Source organism: Lissotriton helveticus, chromosome 9 (genome assembly GCF_964261635.1).
Source record: "Lissotriton helveticus chromosome 9, aLisHel1.1, whole genome shotgun sequence".
NCBI lineage: Eukaryota > Metazoa > Chordata > Amphibia > Caudata > Salamandridae > Lissotriton > Lissotriton helveticus.
This window is the reverse complement of record NC_136070.1, coordinates 931,813,183-931,834,352: the sequence shown is the minus strand read 5'-3', so window position 1 is coordinate 931,834,352 and position 21,170 is coordinate 931,813,183.

Genomic DNA, 21,170 nt, shown 5'->3' with positions numbered 1-21,170 from the left:
AATCTGTCTGCTCTCTCAGCCTGTAAATCTCAATTGCCTGCGCAGTAGCAGTTTTATGTAAACCTGTATAAACTGTTCAGCTCTAGAGTCTACAGCCTGGAATTGTTAAATTTATATTCTTTTTTTAATTTTTGCTCACTGCTTCTTCGAAGGATATTCTGGCTCATAGGCTATTCCTCAGACTCTAATTGGAAGGGGAAAGATGGAAAAGGTATTGTCAATGAAATGTGCGAGTGAACTAAGATGCTCTCAACAATGATAGGACGTGTACAACTGCATTTTGTGACCTCCCTGTATCATGTATTAACTTTCTTATATGTTTAAAGTTCTTGTTCTGAACAATGGACTACTTTCCAAAAGATTCTAGGTGGAAATGAGGTTTAACCCTCAAGATTACTTGAGTTGTGATGCCCATGATCCAGTAGTCCTTGATATCTTCAAACTCAGATCACCACTGCCAAAGCCTTACCAAAGATGGTGCAGCCAAAGAGACATGAGCCTTCAAATGGACCTTCCACTTTCAGGTTATGGTAGACAGAGTCAGCTTTAAGAACTGGCCTTTAAATATATTCTTTTCCTGGCAACACTGTGAGTTGCATGGGCTTTTCTTACTCATTGAGTTTGCACCCAACTGTCATGTGCTCACGTTCATTATGCTCCCTTGTGGTTTCTCATAATTTTGTCTGACTTGCTCCTTCAGTCTTCTGACGCTACAACCTACCTTCTGTAAACCCCCTGCTACTTCTGATTGGACCTGATTAGTAAAGCAATGTTAATCCAGTGGTTCGAGTAGTCTTGTAAATGATATTTGTTAGACCAGGCATCATTGGCGTGAGTCTCCTGATTGGACCTGATTAGTAAAGCAATGTTATTCCTGTGGTTGCAGTAGTCTTGTAAATGATATTTGTTAGACCTGGCATCATTGGTGTGAGTCTCCCTTCCATTTTGACGGATTGCCTCCTCTGTTTTTATATGTTTTTGCTGGATTTATGCTTTGGGCACTCTGCCACTGCTAATCAGTGCCACAGTGCAAGTGCTCCCTATGTTAAATTAATGTACTAATTGGTTATTCCATGATTGGGGTATTTATTTACCCGTCAGACCCTAGTACAGTGCACCATGTGTGCCCAGGGCTTGTAAATCAAATGCTACTGGCGGGCTTGCAGTACTGGTTGTGCCACCCGGAGAAGCAGCTTGTAACGTGTGTCTCAGGCTTGTCATTGCAAGGCCTGTGTGCAGTCTAGCACTGCCATGTTGACTTGGCCAAGTGCACCCACTTGCCAGTCCCTAAACCTTCCCTGTACTTCATATTAGACACCCCTATGGTAGGCCCAAGGGCAGGGTGCATTGTAAGTATAAGGTAGGACATGCCCTGATGTGTGTAGCATGTTCTAATAGTGAATTACAGCCATTTTCGTATTTCACTATTGAAGGCTACCTGTTCTCATAGGCCAGCATGGGCAGTTAGATTATTACATTCTTATAATCCTAACTGGCCCAGGGAACATGGTAGAAATTCAAATTTACTATGCCTGAACTCAGAAAAATAAAGTACTTCTTTTAGTAAAGTTTATTTTAATATTCTGTGTTTGCAAATACCACTTTTTAGAAAGTAGGTATTTGCTTGCCTAACCACAGTGACAGGGCTGGGGAATTCTAGGAGACAGGCTGGGGAAGCCCAGTGGTGCATAGAGAGATCTGCATCTAGATGGGAGGGAGGAGTTGCATCTGGGACCTGGATAGGGCTGGGACTTCCCTCTACAATGCTGGCTCCGCCCCCTGTGGCTTGTCTGATGTCTCTGCCCTGCACTGTGAAAGGAGAGGAGGAATCATGTCAACAGAGTGCTCCAGAGCTGTATCTTCCCTCCCCTGTGCTGACTCCACCTCCTGTGCGGCGGCTGATGTCTCTACCCTGCACAGTGAAAGGAAGAGAGTCATGTAAACAAAGTGCTCAGGAACTGGTAGGGACTAGGCAGAGGCCTCTCTGCCTTCAGAGAACAAAGGATTTTGGGGTATAAATATTGGGACCCTGATCCCAAGAAATTAGATCACTTCTGGACAAGAAAGATTTCTGCCAAGGAGAAGAACCAAGGAAGCTGCAGGAGTTGTACTGCCCCTCTGCCAGTGTGCTGTTTGCTGGGTTGGCCTGCATTAGTTACTTCATTGCCAAGGGAAAGGAGAAGGAACTTTGTACGGACTTTCATCTACAGAATATTCTCCAAGGGCTTGAACTGTGCTTGCCTCCTGCTGAAGTCTCAGGGACAAAAGACTTCACCTCCAGCTCCCTCCTGAATTTCCTTGCTGGAAATTCTGACTCCAGTCACTTGTGTGCCACTGAGAGCTGGAAGCGTGACGCATCGAGAAGAAGCGTGTCGCCGCCGCAGCTGAAATCCTTCGTCACATCTCCCTGGAAGTGTGTGTTCATCGAAGCTGCCTGCAGTCGCATCACCGGAGAAGCATGACGCCATCGAGAGAGTCGCCATCGCATCACCAGAGAAGTGTGTCGCAGGGCCTGTCGAAGCTCCAAAGTACAGAGTCGTCGCAAGGCATCATCGGACCGTCATCTCATCGCCGCATCAAGGGCGACATCTTCTCGCATGGCAACTGGCTCATCGCATCGCATCAAGGCGCCATGTTGCCCACCGCAACGGGCCCGCAAGCCGAGAATCCACACATCACCTTTGCTCCGGTAAGGCCCACGACGAGTCCCCTACTCTGCACAAGCATTGAGGCAGGACACAACCATTCCCCCGGATCACGGAACCCACGCATCTCCCCTTTTGCGAGCCTTTTGTTCACTTTGCGTTATGCATCCAGATACTTTGTGAGAACTTTACCAACAACTTGAACTAAGAGACTTTAATCATCTTTTAAGTAATCTTAAGCGTAGTATTGTGGATTTTTGTCGTTTGTGGTCTTGTGTTTAAGTCTCTATAAAGAATACTTATTTTTATAAAACCTGTGTTGTGTCCATCTGTAGTGTTTTCACTGTACTACTGTGTATATACACAAATGCTCAACACACTGTCTCTGGGATAAGCCTGTCTGCTCGTGCCAAGCTACCAAGGGGGTGAGCAGGAGTTATTAAGGTGTGTAATCCCCTTATCCTGACTTAGAACTAAGGGTCCCTATTTGGACAAAGGTGAATACCATTGCCAACTAGAGACCCCCAGATCTAACAATATTTGTGTGTGCCTGGTGATAATGTGTTTGCCGTATATAGCCAGGTCTTGATGTCTTGTACTAATTCCTTCTTCCTTAGTTTAATATTCTCGCAGTGAGTGATTTCTTCAGATGCTCCTACTTAATGCTGTATTGTTCTATTCCCCTTTTCCCCTACATATTTCCTAACTGTTGTTCATGGAAAATGATAAATTACAGATTATCTGTCCAGTGTGAGAGTTAGGGAGTATTGGGGCCACAATTGTGCTGCTAAGTCTGAGAATCCTTACACTCTACTGAGAGGTATAGTGGCAGTTTGTCCATTTAGTGACCATTTCACCAATCTGGACTGTTTTTAGGTTTCTTTGAGGTTTGTGCTTGCAACTCCTCACCCCATCATGTTAAAAGTACTCTAATCCCCAAGTTGGCATCTTAGGGGCCGTTGTGAGCTCAAACAGACCTTCAGGTGATCTTTGGTCAAGGTCCTGGTCACCGAGCTCTAGGCAGCAAACATCCACCAAGGACCTCATTCATTTTTATGGTCTTCCCCAGCGGCAGTGGTGTTGCCTGTGAATAGAGAACTTTATGGGTGCCACTCAAAGGTGATCCTCCAGCGTGATCTTACTTGGGTGCAGAAGGCATGGCTTCTCCATAAGAACCCTGTTACATTTTGCCCTCTAAAAATCACAGAAATTTACCAGTTATAGTTAGCAGAGCTAACTATAACTTGCGGCCCCACCGTGCATTGCTTATAATTTCACATATTACATGACTCATGACATGCTCTATGAATCATTTATGAAATCTCTGATGACACTGGTGACATCTCAAATACCCAGGAGAAGTCATAAGACCGTAGTCCACAACAGAAGCCCATGGAGAAGAGGGGTACCTCAAAATCGTAGGATCTTCCTTCTCTTGTTAACACTTTTAACATCTTCTCACAGACATAGGATGGTTCAACACAATGCACTTAAACCCAGATTCACTTTTTATTGATTCATCTAATCCTCAAATAGAACAGAAAAATAAAATCAATGAAAATCAGCCTAAGATAAGCACATAAGACCAAAAATATATATTTATATATAGCTTGGCTTGGCAGTTCGGGCTGGACTGTTCCCATGAGGCACAGGGTCAAGACTGATTTGCAAAAACCCCAACCGCAAGGGTGCACCACCTTTAACATTTAGTATATAGTGTTCAATGAGTCACGAAGGATGACATTCCTCATTTAGATATCTTTTATTTCCATAAACACGGTTTTAGCACCATACAGCCGACGCGTTTCGTCCCAACAGGGGGACTTCTTCAGGGCTTCTGCAAATGTAGTTAATTTTAAAGATGATGAGAACTTGAAGATGATGGCGTGATTTCGACTCAGGAAAAAATAAATCCAAATAATCCCATGAGCACATCCAAAATACTTCAAACTGTACTTCTAATGTGTCAAAATAAAGTGAACTTTATTTTATGGTGCTTCAACCGTGTTTTTTTAAATAAAAGATATCTAAATGAGGAATGTCATCCTTTATGACTCATTGAACACTATATACTAAATGTTAAAGTTGGTGCACCCTTGCTGTTGTGGTTTATGTATTGAGTTCCTGAGGGAATTAGCACTGTTGCAGTGGGTGCTACTCGGTGTGCACACAGCGACCCATTGATAAATTAAGGGTCTTTACTTATATATGTGGTTATTAGTTGTTAGGTGCTGTTCAGAAGAAGGTTCCACTGTTAGGTTTCTGCTCCCTAAATCAAGATTGATTTGCATATGGCCATGTCTGAACTGGGGTGGTCTGGTGAGCAAAATAACAATGGATTGAACCCAACCCAGATCTGTGACTGGGGGGTGAATGTTCTGCCATTGTGCAACATTCCGTCCATGAATTGTTGTTTTTGCATTTGTCACCCCGAGTGGGACGGGTATGCTCAGACGTGAGTCCCGTGCTCTCCAGCCACTGGAATCAAGCTATCCTGGCTGATGACGGCTGATAGCCAGAAACCGGTCCTAGGATGCTTGATTCCGGTCCAGGAAATACATGGCTTGGCAGTTCGGGTTGGACTGTTCCCATGAGTCACAGGGTCAAGACTGATTTGCATATGGCCATGTCTGAACTGGGGTGGTCTGGTGAGCAAAATAACGATGGATTAAACCCAGATCTGTGACTGGGGGTGAATATTCTGCCATTGTGCAACATTCCGTCCATCAATTGTTGTTTTTGCATTTTTCACCCCGAGTGGGACGGGTATGCTCAGACGTGAGTCCCGTGCTCTCCAGGCCACTGGAATCAAGCTATCCTGGCTGATGACGGCTGATAGCCAGAAACCGGTCCTAGGATGCTTGATTCCGGTCCAGGAAAGACATGGCTTCGCAGTTCGGGCTGGACTGTTCCCATGAGGCACAGGGTCAAGACTGATTTGCATATGGCCATGTCTGAACTGGGGTGGTCTGCTGAGCAAAATAACAATGGATTAAACCCAGATCTGTGACTGGGGGTGAATGTTCTGCCATTGTGCAACATTCCGTACATCAATTGTTGTTTTTGTATATGTATATTTCATCAATTAATTTCTATCAGGAATGGAGGAGTTTTGATGTGTATATATATATATATATATATATATATATATATATCCAAACACACTCTCTCCGGGGAAAGAGTAGAGGCCACACGGGGGATCGCTGGGAAACACCTTTAATTGGAGAAGACGGCATAATGCATTTCGGCCTGTAAAGGCCTTCTTCAGATGCCTAAATAACAGGAGGCTTGAAAACTTCACCAATTTAAATGTCCAATCACTTTCTCATTGGTAGGAACCCGCTCCGCCCCCTCCTTTGATACTTGCTCACCAACTTGTAGTTCGTTGGGACTACAAGTCCCAGGATGCCTCTATTGTCCAGGTAGGTGCGGCGGGGGGGAAATACAGTCCATGTGGAATCGCGGGGTGTCGGGCACGCGGTGATGATTGACACGGCCAATTTCCTGCTTCAATGTACTCCCAGGTGCCCCCTCCGGTCCCCAAACACCGCTTCAACCCCACAAACCAGGAATCAGGTGTGGCGGAGACAGGAGTGCTCAATGCATCCCGTCCTACATCTCGCCGCCTTGCTGCATCTTGATGAGGGAGGTGGGCCACGGACATCCCGATACCTCGGAGTCCAGAGAAATCTGCAGCAGCAGCTGCCAGCATTGTCCACGGCCAACTTACGAAGCAGGGGCCTCTGAGACACGGATATATATATCCAAAATTCACCTCTCCAAGAAGAAGTAAGAGGACACAGCGGGGAGCTTGGTGGGGGTTCTTTATTCAGCAGCTTGTGTGGCATAATGCATTTCGGCTCGCGTGAGCCTTCCTCAGATGCCGTAGCTGAAACGAGGTGAGTCCAACTTCCTCCATTAAAATACTGAGGCCCCTCCCAATATCGTGAGGTCAGCAAGTTCCACAGAATAGGTTGCAGCTGCAGTCCAATGTCACGAACTGCAGCTCCCAGGAATCATCTCTCCAGTAATACCTGCTGCGGAGCTGTAGTAATGTCCAACAGTGGATGCTGAATTGCCGAGTAATAGAGGAAGTATAAAAGTTATGACCAACCCCAAAATTAAAGTCCGGAACTCCCTCGAGTCCCCAACGTTCTGCCTCTGAATTCACAAACAAAGCAGGGCCGTGAATCGGTGATGCCGTGATCCCTTTTCCCCGTGCAGTCACGGGCTGTTTTGCACAGCGGTCGCTTGCCAGGTGTGGTCAGAAGGCGGTCCAGCAGAAATCCGATACCTCGGAGAAACACCACTTCGCCAGAAGCTGCAGGACACTTGAAGAACGGGTCCTCTGAACGCGCACTGGCAGGCGCGTGTAATATCCAAAATCCACCTCTCCAAGAAGAAGTAAGAGGACACAGCGGGGAGCTTGGTGGGGGTTCTTTATTCAGCAGCTTGTGTGGCATAATGCATTTCGGCTCGCGTGAGCCTTCCTCAGATGCCGTAGCTGAAACGAGGTGAGTCCAACTTGCTCCATTAAAATACTGAGGCCCCTCCCAATATCGTGAGGTCAGCAAGTTCCACTGAATAGGTTGCAGCTGCAGTCCAATGTCACGAACTGCAGCTCCCAGGAATCATCTCTCCAGTAATACCTGCTGCGGACCTGTAGTAATGTCCAACAGTGGATGCTGAATTGCCGAGTAATAGAGGAAGTATAAAAGTTATGACCAACCCCAAAATTAAAGTCCGGAACTCCCTCGAGTCCCCAACGTTCTGCCTCTAAATTCACAAACAAAGCAGGGCCGTGAATCGGTGATGCCGTGATCCCTTTTCCCCGTGCAGTCACGGGCTGTTTTGCACAGCGGTCGCTTGCCAGGTGTGGTCAGAAGGCGGTCCAGCAGAAATCCAGATCTGTGACTGGGGGTGAATGTTCTGCCATTGTGCAACAATCCGTACATCAATTGTTGTTTTCGTACATGTATATTTCATCAATTAATTTCTATCAGGAATGGAGGAGTTTTGATGTGTATATATATATATATATATATATATATATATATATATATATATATATATATATATATATATTACCTACTGGCGATAGCCAGTAGGTATATATAGTTAGGATTGATTTCCATAGGGAAATCACAACATTATATTGGAAATAACTTTGGCGCCGGTTGAGGAATCTGCCTGAATGTTTCAGCAACTTTGCCTCGCGGCGCTCCGGTCCTTCCCTGAAAGTTTGGGGGGATCCGTCAAGCGGGCGCCGAGATAAAAGGGGGGTCCCAAAACGTGTTTTCCCCATGTTAATTTCCATAGGGCGGTCGGTCGCACTTTTAGCTCGAACGGCTGAATGGATTTTCACCAAACTTGGCAAAATTGTAGGGACTGATAGCCCGATGTGCCTTTGCTATGTCTCAAGATATGTGCTCCAGTGGATTTTGAGTAATTTAGGTTAAAAAAAAATTATATATCTATAGCAGCTTACGTGTAAGCTTACGTGTAAGCTTACTGTAAGCTTACCTTTTGAGCTCGAGATGCATTCTGATTGGCTGCCACTGTCTGTCAACACTCAAAACCAGGAAGTGTTGGCAGTCATCTTGTGCCTTGTTAGAACCAAGGCACAAGAAAGCAGTGAAACAAAGGTGTGAAACTCGCAAAGGGGCCAGAGTAGAATCACCCTGACCCCCTAGACCTGCTCAGGGGGTCCCACAAGGACCCCCAAGGCAAAAAAAAAAGTTATTTTTTTTTTAAATCGCGGGGTACGCTCACAGTACGCGTACCCCGACATTTACAAAAAATATTTTTTTATTTTTTTTTTGCCTTTGGGGTCTTTGTGGGACGCCCTGAGCAGGCCTAGGGGGTCGGGGTGATTCTACTCTGGCCCCTTTGCGAGTTTCACACCTTTGTTTCACTGCTTTCTTGTGCCTTGGTTCTAACAAGGCACAAGATGGCTGCCAACACTTCCTGGTTTTGAGTGTTGACAGACAGTGGCAGCCTATCAGCATGCCTTCCCGAGAAAGCTGCATGGTCATTGGCTGTCAACACTTCTAACCAGGAGGTGTTGGCATCTATCTTGTGCTAGTGTTGACAGACAGTGACAGCCAATCAGAATGCCTTCCCGAGAAAGCTGCATGCTCATTGGCTGTCAACACTTCTAACCAGGAAGTGTTGGCATCCATCTTGGGTCTTATAGACTGAGGCACAAAAAAGCAGAAAAACAAACGTGTAGAACACAAAAAGGGGGCAGGGTAGAAACACCCTGACCCCTTAGGGTGCTCAGGTGGTCCCACTAGGATATTAATATATTTAAACGTTATCCGCTAATAGAATTAGCATTTAAAAAACCTTTGAAATTTACTGAAAAAAACATAGGTTTCAGGCCATATATAGTTAGGAATTAGCATTTAAAAAACCTTTGAAATGCACTGAAAAAAACATAGGTTTCAGGCCTTATATAGTTAGGAATTAGCATTAAAAAAAAGTCTGAATATATAAAAACGTTATCCGCTAATAGAATTAGCATTTAAAAAACCTTGCAAATTCACTGAAAAAACCATAGGTTTCAGGTCATATATAGTTAGGTATTAGCATTTAAAAAACCTTGGAAAGTCACTGAAAAAACCATAGGTTTCAGGTCATATATAGTTAGGTATTAGCATTTAAAAAACCATTGAAATTCACTCAAAAAACTATAAGTTTTAGTGGTGTTATAGTTAGCTGGACATTTTACTCATACAAAACCATTGAAATTGCTCCTATATAGTTAGTTGGACTAACTATATTTCGCGCACCCGCAATCCACTGCTGATGATGTCACATATTACATCATTCATGACATGGTCAGTGACATCACTGATGACATCACTGATGACATCTCAAATGACATCACTGATGACATCACTGATGACATCTCATTTGACATCACTGATCATATCACTGATGATATCATTCATGTGATAATACGATGCACCTCTAAGCATGGGCGTAAAATCCGCTCCGATCGCGGATTTTTCGGATTTTCGGCAAATTCGCAATCCGCGAACGCTCGCGAATTTGTCGAAAATCCGTGAATCCGCTCGCGGCGGATTTTTTGCTTGGTTGCGGCGCGCGGCGTGGTGCACGGCGTTCACTTTCCGTCATTTTAGCGTTTGCCGAGTTGTTTTTCTTTGCGAGTGACGCGCCATTTTAGATCTTGCTGCGTGTTCCCGCGGGAGTTTGTCGCCCGCGAATACGTACTCGCGGCTTGCCACCTTGCACAGCACACCTCGCGAGAGTTCGCAATTGCGAACACGTAGTTGCGGCGGAAAGGAACAATCTCGCACTTGCGAAATAGAGATTTTGCAATTTCGCACAAGAAAATCACCAGCAAACAGGATAAACCTTCAGAAAATTATGATTTTTATCAGAATCACTCCTCAGGTTGACATTTGCATGGCCTTTTTTTTTGCAAGGAGTCCATTTTGGGGGGGGGGAGGAAGGAAGTGCCCCACAGTCTCCAACTTCCTGTTCCTGTCCAGCAGGCTCCTCCCAGTGCTTTGTCCATCTCCTGGTCACTTTCATTTGGATCTGGAGCTGGAAGGATTACTTTTTGTGGGTGCTGCTGGATATTTGGATTTGAGGCCTTTTTGACTGTCTTTGGATCACTTTTGGATTAGAAATCAACTTTCACAAGTAAGTTTGTTTGGGGCATTACAGTTGCTGCAAGTACAATTTTGGAACTTTTTCAGAAAATTAAATAAATTATATTGTGGGTAGCCACAGTATCCAGTAGGACCAGGGCTGGTTATGGGTGCATGATACAACTGTTTTGTTGAATTTAAACACCATTGAGGCCATGGATGGGCTGGGATTGTGCAGATTTTATTGTTTTTTGTCGTTTTTTTGGGCCTGCTGGTGTGGCCCTTTGCCCAGGGGTGGTGAGTGTTGCATGGGCCTAGTCTTTCTGTGGGGTGTCTTCTTGAATTTAAACATAATTGAGGCCATGGATGGGCTGGAATTGTGCTTATTTTATTGTTTTTTGTCGTTTTTGGGGGGCTGCTGGTGTGGCCTTTTGCTTGCCCAGAGGTGGTGGTGGTGCATGGACTGAGTGTGCCTGTGGTGTGGTCTCACTCTCTTTGATGTAAACATCATGGATGGCATTGGATTGTGGTGATTTCTGGCTGTTTTTCTGTTTTTTGTGGGTGTACTACTGTTGATGTGGACTGGCCATGTGGGTGGTGGTGGTGGCCATCTTGAGTGCTGGCTGGTACAGGCAACATGTGCTTGGGGTGTAAGGGGGCCATTTTGAGGAGAGGCAGTGTCTGAGGCCTGCACTTATTTTGCCTACTTTTCATCCCTTATGCCCAGGGGTAGTGAGTGTTGCATGGGCCTAGTGTTTCTGAGGGGTGTCTTCTTGAATTTAAACACCATTGAGGCCATGGATGGGCTGGGATTGTGCAGATTTTATTTTTTTTTGTCGTTTTTTTGGGCCTGCTGGTGTGGCCCTTTGCCCAGGGGTGGTGAGTGAGTGTTGCATGGGCCTAGTCTTTCTGTGGGGTGTCTTCTTGAATTTAAACATAATTGAGGCCATGGATGGGCTGGGATTGTGCTCATTTTATTGTTTTTTGTCGTTTTTGGGGGGCTGCTGGTGTGGCCTTTTGCTTGCCCAGGGGTGGTGGTGGTGCATGGACTGAGTGTGCCTGTGGTGTGGTCTCACTCTCTTTGATGTAAACATCATGGATGGCATTGGATTGTGGTGATTTCTGGCTGTTTTTCTGTTTTTTGTGGGTGTACTACTGTTGATGTGGACTGGCCATGTGGGTGGTGGTGGTGGCCATCTTGAGTGCTGGCTGGTACAGGCAACATGTGCTTGGGGTGTAAGGGGGCCATTTTGAGGAGAGGCAGTGTCTGAGGCCTGCACTTATTTTGCCTACTTTTCATCCCTTATGCCCAGGGGTAGTGAGTGTTGCATGGGCCTAGTGTTTCTGAGGGGTGTCTTCTTGAATTTTAACACCATTGAGGCCATGGATGGGCTGGGATTGTGCAGATTTTATTGTTTTTTGTCGTTTTTTTGGGCCTGCTGGTGTGGCCCTTTGCCCAGGGGTGGTGAGTGAGTGTTGCATGGGCCTAGTCTTTCTGTGGGGTGTCTTCTTGAATTTAAACATAATTGAGGCCATGGATGGGCTGGGATTGTGCTTATTTTATTGTTTTTTGTCGTTTTTGGGGGGCTGCTGGTGTGGCCTTTTGCTTGCCCAGGGGTGGTGGTGGTGCATGGACTGAGTGTGCCTGTGGTGTGGTCTCACTCTCTTTGATGTAAACATCATGGATGGCATTGGATTGTGGTGATTTCTGGCTGTTTTTCTGTTTTTTGTGGGTGTACTACTGTTGATGTGGACTGGCCATGTGGGTGGTGGTGGTGGCCATCTTGAGTGCTGGCTGGTACAGGCAACATGTGCTTGGGGTGTAAGGGGGCCATTTTGAGGAGAGGCAGTGTCTGAGGCCTGCACTTATTTTGCCTACTTTTCATCCCTTATGCCCAGGGGTAGTGAGTGTTGCATGGGCCTAGTGTTTCTGAGGGGTGTCTTCTTGAATTTAAACACCATTGAGGCCATGGATGGGCTGGGATTGTGCAGATTTTATTTTTTTTTGTCGTTTTTTTGGGCCTGCTGGTGTGGCCCTTTGCCCAGGGGTGGTGAGTGAGTGTTGCATGGGCCTAGTCTTTCTGTGGGGTGTCTTCTTGAATTTAAACATAATTGAGGCCATGGATGGGCTGGGATTGTGCTTATTTTATTGTTTTTTGTCGTTTTTTGGGGGGCTGCTGGTGTGGCCTTTTGCTTGCCCAGGGGTGGTGGTGGTGCATGGACTGAGTGTGCCTGTGGTGTGGTCTCACTCTCTTTGATGTAAACATCATGGATGGCATTGGATTGTGGTGATTTCTGGCTGTTTTTCTGTTTTTTGCGGGTGTACTACTGTTGATGTGGACTGGCCATGTGGGTGGTGGTGGTGGCCATCTTGAGTGCTGGCTGGTACAGGCAACATGTGCTTGGGGTGTAAGGGGGCCATTTTGAGGAGAGGCAGTGTCTGAGGCCTGCACTTATTTTGCCTACTTTTCATCCCTTATGCCCAGGGGTAGTGAGTGTTGCATACTTGCATGTCCCTAGTCTTTCTGTGGGGTGTCTTCAATGTAAACATCATGGATGGCATGGGATTGTGCTCATTTTTCTGTGTTTTGTCGATTTTTTGGGGTGTATAACTGAACTGATGTTCCTCTGTCTTCCATTGCTTTTAGGTGCACAAGAAGACTCAATAGAACCATCAGTGCCAGGAAGAAGTCCTGCAGCGGTGTGTGCAGCATAACGTCACGCGACGTCACGTCTGGACACAGAACCCTCTGCAACTCGTGCAACTGCTGCCTGCTGACCTGCTCTGAAGAAGATGGCCCCAAAAAAAGTAACCCGTAGCTCCTCTAGCAAGAAAGGTGCCAGTAAGGAGCAGAAGAAGCAAGTTACCAAGGACACTGGTGTGCCGCCCGCCCCTTTTTTTGGGAGTAAAAAGAAAAGTATGCCTGCAGCAGCTGCAGCGGGATCTGCTGGGGACCAAGCTGGCAGCAGCACCCCCGCTCCATTGGGCTCAGTGCCACCACCACCACCACGCCAACTTAAGTCCAAGCCCTTGAGTGCTGCAGAGGCAGCCAGTATACTTCTTCAATCACCATCGACCAGTGATGTTGGCTCATCGCAAGAAAGCAGCAGCAATGTCCCTCAATCAACACAGGTTGTTGTAGCTCATCTGACGAGTGTTGAACAACCACAGCCGCAACAACAATCACATGTGCAAGTACAAGCCCAAGTACATGTGGAAGGAGAGGCAGCGCAAGGAGATGCGCAAGCAGAGGTGCATGGAGGGTCACAACAAGTGCCCACAATAGTTGTTCCTCCCGAAGTAGGGGCACATCAGGAAATCGACAATCAAGGCGAGGTATCATTTGAGGAAGCCACTCCTCCTGATGATCCTTCATTGTCTTCCACACCCCTAGCAAGGAAGAGATCAAGGGTGGTGTCTACATCCTCTTCAAGCACACCTCCTTCTGATGATACGGATCAAACTTGGGAACAAACAAAGGTAGTTAAGCGTAAAAGGAAGCTCGTCCAAAGTCTCAGAGTTATGGAGTGTGATGAGTCTCAACAAGAAGTGGCGGATACTGCTGCTGATGAAGACTCTGCCAACGACGACCCAGTCATCATAAAGGTCACTGCAGCCCCAGCGGGCATGCAGCAAACAGACATTTTGACCCTAGCCCGAAGAGCTGCTGAGCGTGATGATGATGTTGTCGATGAGGAGGCAGTGGAAATACCACAATCATTGGAGTTAAGTAGTACACCAACTCGTCCCGCTTCCATATTTCTTTCGGGCAAGAAGAGACCTCCGTCAACCTCGACCTTAATTAGTGGCGGTGAAAGTGCAAAACGTACAAAAGTTGGGCAATCCACATCCTCCACTTCATCTGGCATTAGCTTCATGACCACCACCACCAGTATCGCCGCCTCCTCCATGTCCCACAGACACTTCAAGTCCCCAGTTTGGGACTTCTTTACTGTTTGTCCAAAAAATCCAAAGTTTGCCATTTGTACCATTTGTAAGCAAGCAGTTAGTCGTGGTAAGCCAGGTACCAACTATGGTACCGGAGGCCAGAGAGGTCATCTTAGGAGACAGCACACTGTCAAATGGTTTGCGCACCTAGATGCGATCAAGAAAGGCCAAATTCAAGGAAACGTTGATGTTTCATCTGATGATGACGAGCAGGAAGAAGACGTGTCAAACACTTCCCTTACACCCAGTACCCCTGTCAGCAGCACACCCAATGTGAGGCACACTAAGAGTGTTGGAGCGAGTGAGACACCAACGCACAAAAGTTCACCAGCGAGCAAAATTGGGTCAACGAAGTCATTATCAGCCCGTAAATGCTTGGTCCAGGGCAACATTAGAACAATGCTTACTTCAGACGTGCCATATGAACGCAACCACCCACTGACGCGTCTGTATAACACTAAGCTGGCTAAAATGCTAGCTGTGGACCTTCTATCTTTTTCTTTTGTAGAAGCGGTAGGTTTTCTTGAATTAGTGGCAACGCTCTGCCCTAAATGGAAGGTTCCGAGCCGGTTCTATTTTGCCAGAGTTGCGGTTCCAGCACTACATGAAGATGTGCTGCAGGCGATTGGGGCAGCTTTGCAGAAGAGTGCTGTTCACACAATACATCTGACAACAGACATGTGGACCAGTGGCGCAGGCGCTGATTACATGTGCATCACTGGACACTGGGTCTCTTTTTCAGGTGTTTTAGCAAAGCTAAACGCAGGTGTTGACCCGGACAAAGTTTTCAAAGCTGCTCGGAAGCATGCAACACTAGCCATGTTTGGCTTGGAGAAAAGTCACACAGCAGAAAACCTTTTGGAAGAGTTTAACAAAAAGGTCTTGAAAATGCTATCCCCCCTAAAACTCAAGATTGGTTATGTTTCCACGGATAATGGCGCCAATGTAGTTAAGGCCATGCAGATAGGTGACCATGTTAGAGTGCCGTGTTTGGCGCACTGTATCAACCTGGTAGTTCAAAAATTCTTGAGTGATAAAGACAGTACAGCGTTCTAGGTAATGGCCACCTGCCGCAAAATGTGCAACCATTTCAGCCATTTTTTTAAGGCCCGGAAGCATCTGCGGAGACTGCTATTTATACGTGGAATGCCAGTGAAAGCACTCATCCAGGAGGTGGCAACACGTTGGAACTCAACCTTCTACATGCTTGAGCGTCTGTATGAGCAGTATACGGTACTCGATCACTATTTCTTCACAGAGGGTACATCTCAGAAGGAGGACCTGCGGATGAGTGCGGCGCAATGGGACATAGTTAAAAGCCTGACAGACATGCTTCGTCCTTTTGAGTTCTTCACGCGTGCAGTCAGCCAGGAGGACTGTAATTTGGGAAAAGCTATCCCATTGTTGTGCATGCTGGAGCACCAACTGATGGCGGTGTCTTCTGAGTTTGAAAAAGATGAAAAAAAAAAAGACCATTTCATTTTGTCTGAGAAATTATTAGAGCGCCTACGTGGTGATGAACGTCTTCAAAAGATCAAGTCAGATCAGCATTACATTTGTGCTACTATTCTGGATCCACGCTACAAAAAGGCGCTGGCAGGCGAAGCATTCTTTCCTTTTGCTGATGCAGATGTTCAAAAGTACAAACATTGGTTAGCCTGGTCAGCCAAGAGGTTTGAAAAAGAACGGCAGGTTATTGAAGGAGAAGCCAGTACATCAGCATCAGCATCAGCAGGCCATCCCCAGTCACAAGAATCCACTTCTGCACCTGTGGCTGGGGCACAAGTGACCTCTCAGCCGTTAAAGACACCGGCAACTGGATCATCTGCACCACACACAACAAAAACAGTGGCTGTTGTAGAGGATTGGCTAAGTTTGCTTGGGTATGGTCTCGAAAAAATGTCACAGCCACAGCAAAAAGTAAGCAAAGTGGAGGAACCGTTGCTGACCTTGAGTCGATGGTGCAGGACTATCTGAATGACTCAACAGTGGTCTTTCTTAATGATGAGCCATTGCAGTATTGGCATGGCAAAAAACAATTGTGGCCACAGCTCTTCAACCTGGCTATAAACTATTTGTCTTGCCCACTCGCAAGTGTGTCTTCTGAACGTGTTTTCAGTGCTGCTGGTGGCATTGTAACTCCCAAACGGAGCCGCCTCTCGCCCAAAAATGTGGAGCGGCTGACAATGATCAAGATGAATCAGCACCTCATACCACCAGATTACAAAGTACGAGAAAGCACGCCGCATGAAGACGAGGAGGACGGCAACGTAGATGAGGGGATTTGTTCTCTGTTCGGTGTCACTGACCTCATCCAGCCTGAATTCGCAGAGTATGATGACGAAATCTTGTTCTTATTCCCTGACACCGAGCCCTGAAAATGAGACAATCAATCAAGAACTTTCTTTTTCGTCCTTATTCACTTTTATTCCTGTGTGCTTTGTGTCTCTCTTTCTTTGTTTTGCACAGTTAATTTAATTCAAACTTTAATCACCTAATCCCAAAAACAAGACCATCATCAGAACTGTCTTCACTTGTTTGCTTATTGATTTGAAGGTGCCGCAGTCTACATTCCTCAGGTTCACAAGTTCTGAAGAACATGCTCCTCTATCCTCCTCCTCCAGACTGCGATTTCCCTCCAAGCAGAGTGCTGGATTACGCCCAATGAAGAAAGACTCAGCACTTGTGGGGGTGTTGTACTTCTTTGCGGGTGAGTTGACGGATTTGGGCCCATTGCTGTGAAGCTCTAATAATGGACAAAAGTGTTTTGGACCAAATATGAGGTGGAAATTTCTTGCCGTTTTTGCTGACTTGCTTGCCTTTGAGGTGCTCTTTGGCGGGGTTCCGGGTGTTTGTGGGTAATTTTTGGTGTCTGTCGAAGCACTGATGCGACATTCTAATCTTGATTGCATTTGCTTTTCAGGAAATCCGTGGTGGAAAACAGGAGTTATGATGATTGATGATGATGACCTAGCTGAACAGCGCCGCATTTGGACCGAAGGCCGAGAGATATTGTAAGTATGAGATTTAGCTTTTTCGCTGTTTGGGGGTGTTGTCGGGTGCTTTTTTGCGGGTGGGTTGGCGGGTCTTGCCTGGGGCATTCCTGGGAAGGTCTAATACCGGATAGAAGTGTTTTGGACAAAATCCATAAGGAACAGCCTTTTTTTTGCTATTTCTTCTGACATCTTGCTCAATGTAGCGTTTTGGGGGGCTTCCTGCTGTTCGTGGGTGGGTTGCGGCCGGGGTCTCTGTCTTGTCGAACACTGCTGCGACAGTCTAATCTTGATTGCATTTGCTTTTCAGGAAATCCGTGGTGGAAAACAGGAGTTATGATGATTGATGATGATGATGACCTAGCTGCACAGCGCCGCGTTTCGACCGAAGGCCGAGAGACATTGTAAGTATGAGATTTAGCTTTTTCGCTGTTTGGGGGTGTTGTCGGGTGCTTTTTTGCGGGTGGGTTGGCGGGTCTTGCCTGGGGCATTCCTGGGAAGGTCTAATACCGGATAGAAGTGTTTTGGACAAAATCCATAAGGAACAGCCTTTTTTTTGCTATTTCTTCTGACATCTTGCTCAATGTAGCGTTTTGGGGGGCTTCCTGCTGTTCCTGGGTGGGTTGCGGCCGGGGTCTCTGTCGAAGCACTGCTGCGACAGTCTAATCTTGATTGCATTTGCTTTTCAGGAAATCCGTGGTGGAAAACAGGAGTTATGATGATTGATGATGATGATGACCTAGCTGCACAGCGCCGCGTTTGGACCGAAGGCCGAGAGACATTGTAAGTATGAGATTTAGCTTTTTCGCTGTTTGGGGGTGTTGTCGGGTGTTTTTTTGCGGGTGGGTTGGCGGGTCTTGCCTGGGGTTTGAATACAATCCACGGTCTGTATTTGGGCCTACTGTTACTTTCAAAGTACGTTTTGTAACCATTTTTCTGCTAGGCATCGTTTTTGGAGATCTGATTGGGGTTCTTCTACATTTTTGCGACTGGCTTTAGTAAGGGTCTTGGTGGGAGCATTGCTGGGAAGGTCAAATTTTGTTCTAAAAGACAGTTTACAGTACACCTACCTTGAGGGGAAAGATCCGCTATAATATTTTGGCCATACTTATTTATCCTTAAAAAGGTGACTCAGACAGAGCACGCAATTTCAAAAATATTGTACTGTCTATTAGGGAAATCAAAGTGTCACTTTTTGAACCACACAGCGTACATACCTTTTATTTATTTATCAGTGGTATTGTAATAGCACTTCCTGTTTTCCGTTCAATAATTACAGGCCGGGTCTCAGTCAACATCCGCCAGGCAGGCAGTGGACAGGGTGTCTTCTGTCAGTGGTCACCACATTGATGGACGAAGCGTCAGCTGGAATGGAGGAGTGCCGCCAATAAGAGGAATTGTTTGCTGCATGCAACTTACTTACCAAATTCAACAGGACAACTCCAACAACTTACGCAATACAGATACAGTATCCATTGTTGTCTTTTATTCTATGAGTGTGACTGCATGTGCTTACCTTTACTTTGTAACCAAAGATTGTCTGTATCTTCAATTATTGTTTGTCCATGCTCTGCTTTTTTTTTCTTCTCTCAACAAAACCTACCCAAAAAGAAACCCCCAATCCCATCCATTTTACAAACCCTAACCCTCTTCCCCCGGGCTGTGTTGTTTTGCTTGATGTCTGACTAAAATGACATCAATAATTCCACACACTTGCTGGGGAGGATAAGGTCATAGCAACAGGCTGGTGAAGGAATACGAGGATATGTTCTAGACTTACTCAGCTTCAGTACTATATCTTCTAGTAGTAGTAGCCAATGTCAAATAAATTCAACGCAAGTACTAGTTATACTTGCAAGCAAATACTTTACCATTTGTTAGGCTACATTATGGCACTGTTCTAGTGTACTGTCACCTGCTATTTTCTCGATCGTACCGTAACCGTTGTAATGCTACAGTAAGGACAAACAAGGTTTCGTTTTCTTTTTTTCCATAGGCATGCAACTGCCACTGTGTCACACCACTAGTACCACCGCAATGAGGAAATGTCACCCGCCCAGGATTGACAACGTTAATCCCCATTTCACCTGGAGCCAGCCCTGGGCCTAGCCCTAATTTCTAACACAAATTACAGGTAAGATAAGCGTTTGGTGGGAGGTAGTATAATGGAGTATTATTTCGGAGTAGACAAGAGATTGACGGTTGTACTACTAAAGTCCTACGACTGTTCAGGAAAACAAAGTTACTGTTACACCCCCGCCCCCCACCCACCAGACTGAAAAGCAGTAAAAAACAGGTATGGTCAGATAAAGTTTAAAAATATATTTATTTAGCCCTAACAAAATAATCTCCCTCACCCACCCTAACCCCAACGATTGTCTTTGAAACATCCCAAAACGATCCCAACTCCCAAATCCCACCCCCCAAAAGTCTATAAAAAAAGGGCAAGGGACACTCCACTACTGGAGGGTGCTGGTGCTGGTGCATGATGCGGCATGGGCATCATACTCCTTGCGGAGGGTGGCAAGCTCGGAGCGGAGGCCCTTAACCAAGTTCTTATACTTCAGGACCTCCTGCTCCAGGTTGGACATGCGGACTCGTAGGCGGCGTTGGCGTTCCTTGCAGCTCCTGTGGGGGGCAGCTGGTATTTCGGTTGCTTGGCGGTGGCGGCCGTCTTTCTTAGCCCGGCTCGGTCGCGCTGGCTTAGTCACGGAGGAGGATGCAGTGGTCACAGTCGAGGATGTCGTTGTTGCCCCGCTCGACTGCGTGTCCTCCTCCTCCTCCAGGGCCACCAGCCGCCGATATTCAGCGACAGTGGCCTCCAGCCTCCGTTGCCGGGCCAATCTAGCCTGCTCCCTCCTTGTTGTTGATTTGGAAGGAGCAACTATATAAAGAAAGAAAGACATAGTCTGTAACCAATGCTCCTTATTAATAACACAAAGTGATTGAGCCGAAAGTTGGGTCACAGAGTACAAGTAGCAAATTGAAAGCACAGTACATAACTATTGAGGACAGTATCTATGTAACCTCCCACTTCTGCATCCTTGCTCTAACATGACTTTAGGTGCTTTGCTTAATATTGAGTGAACAGTGATACACCCACACATGAATGACGTACTACAAGTAAACTAAAGTTATTAAGAGAGGTACGGAGTGTCCACCGTAATAACCAGATATATGCCGTGATTGCAAACGCAGTACAAAGTACTGCTACTATTCATGGTAGTATTGGACACATTTACAATTTCTTTTCCTTGCCTTCCCTGCACTGGAACGGACGTGCGGGTGCGGTGGTACATGCTCTTCAAGGTAACACTTACTTCACCTGGCGACCATCTACTCTCTCTAGATACACATGTGCTATCTAAGAGTCAGAGAATACCATGCTCCAGGCATCCATTCAGTCAAAGTATACGCACACATACAGTTTCTGTTTCACCCACCCAGGCTGCTGTCCTTCCACCCATCCTTGCTTCATCATTGACCCAGCCATGCACCATACCATATTCTTTCCTTCCCAGCCACCTCGGGGGCCAAGCAAACACATATCGTTCTTCTTTGCCAGCCATCATACAAGTTCGCGTCCCACTTACTTACACCCTTCTTTCCCTTTTCGTTCATCCCATCCATCACGTTCGTCTAAGAACTTATTGGGATTCTTCTCACCAAAAACTTCACAGCTAAGTCGAAGTACATTTCGAGGAGGCTACTACCTGGTTGATTTGTAATTGTAATACACCCATGCAGAAAGCACACTATGCAGTCTTCAATCTCAATAAGTAAGGAATATATAGCTTATCTGTTTCCGCCACCACCGTTTGATCCCCCACAGGACCGTCCGCCGGCTCTTGCACCGCCTCCTCCCCAGAGGCCTCCGAGTCCTCACCCAACACAGCCACCTCCGCGCTGGCCCCGTCACCAGATGTTACACCTACAAAGTACATTTAAGAATGTTAGAATA